We start from the raw sequence: 6,000 nt of genomic DNA on the forward strand, positions 1-6,000 counted from the left end.
TTCTATTACGATAATTTCTACTTCATGCTGAAATTTATTTGAATCCATTCAAATGTTTCAAACTTCTTCCTTATCGAATATATCCACATATATATACTCAATTCATTGTTTGAAGTTTTCATGAAGTATAAGAATCTCCCGCACACAACTATGCCTAGTGATCCATATACATCATCATGTATATTTCCACTAAGTTAGTTGCCCGTTCAAAACTTGGCCTATGAACGGTATTTTAGTCATTCTCTTTTAGAAAAGATTTGCAAGCGCCAAACGATTCAAAAAATCAAATGACTCCAAAAATCCATTTGCATGGAGTTTCTTCATGCGTTCCTTTCCAACATGACCTAAATGGCGGTTCCACAAATAAGTGGAATTCAAATCATTTGCCTTATGGCATTTTAGCGTCGGTGTTATGTATGTGTGTTTCACCATTAAGATTTATAATAACTTATCCATCGTACATGGAGTAATGTCATAATTTAAACAACTCATTGTTTTCATTTGACCAGAGCAAAATAACAATTATTAAGTTCTTTATTATAAATTCTAAGGGCTAGATAGAATGCCAACGATGAACATAATAACACTTTATTTTTGTTCCAGGCGTGCATTCCTATCATATTCCTTGTCAGTCACTTAGGCCATTGAATTCTTCTATTGCGTTGTTTTTGTATGACACTTCATACCAACCAATATATTACCAATACCCAAGAATTTCATAGTGTGACCTAACTAGGAATACAATCATAACATGTATATCATTTATATACACCTGAGCTAGACTTTCTAGTCTTTTCTTTCTTTCTGCCAAAATATCTTTTGCAGTTTCTCTTTTAGCTTTCCTCATTATTTAGAAAAACACTTCAACATTAATAACTTCTAGGTTTGTTGGTCTGATACCAATAACCTTGAGGTTCTTATTTTTGAAGTTGATTATCATATGACAAGTGTTCCGGATTTCACTATTAGTAACCTTGTAATATGATGAACAATTTCACTCATAATTTTATCCATCATATCATGACGACTTTCCGAGACCATGTCTGTACATGCTAGGCTCGTAAAGTTTTAACCTTGGTATTTGCATGTGCAAATCTAGCTTGTACCCGTTGTATGCACACGTAGAATCTATCACACCCGATCATCACGTGATGCTTCGAAACGACGAGTCTTAGCAACGGTGCATATTAAGGATGGTCACTTCATGGATATGCGAATATCGTTAGTGCCCCAATAGTTGGAGGATTGTGACGCCTGGCGTCTTCAACCTTCATACATTCCCATAAAACTTATGAGTTTATGTAGTCTCACTAGATTATATTCTATCATCTTGCAATAAGGTCTTAGATATCACATATATCTCATACCTTGCTTATTTCGGAAAACTAAATTTTCAGCTCCTTACTTTTTCAAACAGATTTGAACTTCAAGTTTCATGGAGACAAGATAACTTTAGGTACTAATTGAAACCACAACTCTTTGAATCAACTATGTGAGGTTTACTAAAAGTTTGCAATAAGACTTAATCATTTCTTGATTCTTTAACAATACGGTACCAGTCCGTAAAGTTTCTTGTCATATTTTAACAGTATTTCTATCTCAATTATAAGACTAGTGCATGGTAGAATAACGGATGCCAATTCTACAAATTAATTCAAAATACTACTCAGACTATGTTTATGATAATTAGTTCATGTTTTAATCTAATTACTAATGAACTCTCACTTAATACAACATCCCTCATAGTTGTTAAGTGGTACACGATCCAAATCCACTACACCAAAACCGATCATCACGTGAGATGAAGTAGCTTCAATGGTGAACATCAACATGTTGATCATATCATCCATATGACTCGTGTTCAACCTTTCGGTTTCCGTTGTCCCGAGGCCATGTCTGTACATGCTAGGCTCGTCAAGCAAACCCAAGTATTCCGCGTGTGCAACATGGCTTACACCCGTTGTATGTGAACGTTGAGTCTATCACATCCGATCATCACGAGATGCTTCGAAACGACGAACTGTACAACGGTGCATACGAGGGGAGAACACTTTATTATCTTGATATTAGTGTGAGGGATCATCTTATAATGCTACCGTCGCGTTCTAAGCAAAATAAGATGCATAAAGGATTAACATCACATGCAATTCATATGTGATATGATATGGCCCTTTAGTCTTTGCGCCTTCGATCTTCATCTCCAAAGCACGGACATGATCTCCATCATCAACGGGCATGATCTCCATCATCGTCGGCGTAGCGTCAAGGTCCATGGCGCCGTCTTCATGGTTGTTCACCTCATGTAGCAACTATTACAACTACTTTGAAATACTACTCAACATGAAATTTAAAGACAACCATAAGGCTCCTGCCGGTTGCCACAATACAATAATGATCATCTCATACATATTCATCATCACATTATGGCCATATCACATCACCAAACCCTGCAAAAACAAGTTAGACGTCTCTAATTTGGTTTGCATATGTTACGTGGTTTAGGGTTTTCGAGTGAGATCTAATCTACCTACAAACATGAACCACAACGGTGATACTAGTGTTGTCAATAGAAGAGTAAATTGAATCTTCACTATAGTAGGAGAGACAGACACCCGCAAAGCCTCTTATGCAATACAAGTTGCATGTCGAACGAGGAGCAAGTCTCATGAACGCGGTCATGTAAAGTTAGCCCGAGCCGCTTCATCCCACTATGCCACAAAGATGCAAAGTACTCAAACTAAAGACAACAAGAGCATCAACGCCCACAAAACCATTGTGTTCTACTCGTGCAACCATCTATGCATAGACACGGCTCTGATACCACTGTAGGATAACGTTGCATAGAAAACAAAAAATTTCCTACCGCGAACACACAATCCAAGCCAAGATGCAATCTAGAAGATGGGAGCAACGAGGGGATGAACGAGACTAACCCTTGAAGAGATTCCAAAGCCTACAAGATGAGGCTCTTGTTGCTGCGGTAGACGTTCACTTGCCGCTTGCAAAAGCGCGTAGAAGATCTTGATCACGATCGGTTTCGGCGCCACGAACGGGCAGCACCTCCGTACTCGGTCACACGTTCGGTTGTTGATGAAGACGACGTCCACCTCCCCGTTCCAGTGGGCAGCGGAAGTAGTAGCTCCTCTTGAATCCGACAGCACGACGGCGTGGTGTCGGTGGTGGTGGAGAAATCCGGCGGAGCTTCGCTTAAGCGTGCGGGATATGGTGGAGGAGAGAGACCGCTAGGGTTTGGGGAGAGAGGGGGTTTGGGCGCCGGCCCTCTAAGGGGTGCGGCCAAGGTTGAGGCTTGAAGTGGTCAGCCCCCTCTCCTATGCCCCTCATTATATAGGTGGAAGCACCAAGAGTTCTAGTCCAAGTCTTCGAATAAGACCCCAACACTAAAACCTCCCATATGTGGGAAACCTACTCAAGGAGGGAGTCCTACCCAAGGTGGGACTCCCACCTTTCCTTGAGGTGGGTTGGCCGGCCACCCTAGAGGAGTCCACCTTGGACTCCTCCCATTTAGGGTTGGCTGGTCATGCAAGGTGGAGTCCCTCCGGGACTCTACTTTCCATGGTGATTTCTTCCGGACTTTTCTAGAACCTTCTAGAACCTGCCATAAATGCACCGGATCATTTCCAAACTTGGAATATGACTTCCTATATATGAATCTTATTCTCCGGACCATTCCGGAACTCCTCGTGATATCCGGTATCTCATCCGGGACTCCGAACAAATATTCGAACTCCATTCCATATTCAAGTTCTACCATTTCAACATCCAACTTTAAGTGTGTCACCCTACGGTTCGTGAACTATGCGGACATGGTTGAGTACTCACTCCGACCAATAACCAATAGCGGGATCCGGAGATCCATAATGGCTCCCACATATTCAACGATGACTTCAGTGATCGAATGAACCATTCACATACGATACCAATTCCCTTTGTCACGCTATATTTTACTTGTCCGAGGTTTGATCATCGGTATCACTCTATACCTTGTTCAACCTCGTCTCCTGACAAGTACTCTTTACTCGTACCGTGGTATGTGGTCTCTTATGAACTTATTCATATGCTTGCAAGACACTAGACGACATTCCACCGAGAGGGCCCGGAGTATATCTATCCGTCATCGGGATGGACAAATCCCACTGTTGATCCATATGCCTCAACTCATACTTTCCGGATACTTAATCCCACCTTTATAACCACCCATTTACGCAGTGGCGTTTGATGTAATCAAAGTACCTTTCCGGTATAAGTGATTTACATGATCTCATGGTCATAAGGACTAGGTAACTATGTATCGAAAGCTTATAGCAAAAAACTTAATGACGAGATCTTATGCTACGCTTAATTGGGTGTGTCCATTACATCATTCATACAATGATATAACCTTGTTATTAATAACATCCAATGTTCATGATTATGAAACTAATCATCCATTAATCAACAAGCTAGTTAAGAGGCATACTAGGGACTCTTTGTTTGTCTACATATCACACATGTACTAATGTTTCGGTTAATACAATTATAGCATGATATATAAACATTTATCATAAACATAAAGATATAAATAATAACCACTTTATTATTGCCTCTAGGGCATATCTCCTTCAAAGACCTCAACGCGGGTAGTCAAGAGTTTCTTCATAGACACCTTATATTTAACTCAAAGTGGGCAAGAGCTTATGATGAGGATGGGAGGAGATATGGCCAAATGACAAGCAACATGGCTGAGTGCTTCAACAATGTGTTGAAGGGTGTTCGTGCATTGCCCGTGACAGCAATCATTCAATACACATTCGAGAAGTTGAATGTTGAAAGATCCAGATGTCGCCTAGAGGGGGGGGTGAATAGGCAATTACAAACTCTTGCGGATTTGTCTTGTAAGAATGCGGAATTAAACTAATGTTTAGTTTACAAGCACAAACCCTAAATATGCTAAGCTCAACTAAGTGTAACAATAGCAACTAGAGCTAAGCAAGATAGGCACAAGATATATGTAACACAAGTGATAGCAAGATATATGTACTTCAAGCACGAAGGCTATCACAAGGAAAGAGAGCTCGGGTATAGAAATAACCGAGGCACGCGGAGACGAGGATGTATTCCCGTGTTCCCTTCCTTTGCAAGAAGGTACGTCACGTTTGGAGGAGTGGAGGTCCCACGAAGGATTCCCCGCGCCATGAAGGCTCACCCTATTCAACGAACCACACCCACGAAGGATAATGGCCCTTTCCTTATGGTTAGCTTTTTCTCCGCTCCGGAGATGGCAAGATCCACAACCACTTCACAAGCTCCACGAAGGAGAAGCCCGGGCCTCTTCACAATCTTCTTGAAAAGATCACCGGAGCACCAACCGCCAAGCCAGCTAGGAGGTTTCCCTCCAAGAGTAACAAGCTCACGGTCTCTCACTCGAACTAATCGTGGTGGAGAGCTCAACACTATGCAATGATGCAAAGCAAGAACACTAGAGGTGTTCAAATCCTTCACTCTCAAATCCCACCCAAGCAACAAATGCTAAGATGAGATTGGAGAGGAAGAACAATGGGGAAAGTCAACAAAAGACTCCAAGATCTAGATCCCAAGAGTTCCCCTCACTTAGAGGAGAAATGGATTGGTAGAAGTGTAGATCTAGATCTCCTCTCTTAGATCCCTCAAGAATGAGCAAGAATCATGGGGGGAGACAAGAGAGAGAGCAAGTTCTTCAAATGCAACAATGGAGGAGAGAGAATAGAATAACTGGTTAGGCCCAAGGTGGAAGAAGGGCTATTTATAGCCCAAGAGCAAATATAGCCGTTTAAGGGGAAAAAGACAGAAAAACTGCAGGAAAAACGGGCCAGAAAAGTGGACCAGCCGGCTGCCAGGCCGGCCGACCGGATTGAGCGCTGAGGAGTGATACGTCCCAAACGTATCTATAATTTCTTATGTTCCATGCTACTTTTATGATGATACTCACATGTTTTATACACATTATATGTCATTATTATGCAT

The sequence above is a fragment of the Lolium rigidum genome, chromosome 6 (assembly GCF_022539505.1).
Source record: "Lolium rigidum isolate FL_2022 chromosome 6, APGP_CSIRO_Lrig_0.1, whole genome shotgun sequence".
NCBI classification, from domain to species: domain Eukaryota; kingdom Viridiplantae; phylum Streptophyta; class Magnoliopsida; order Poales; family Poaceae; genus Lolium; species Lolium rigidum.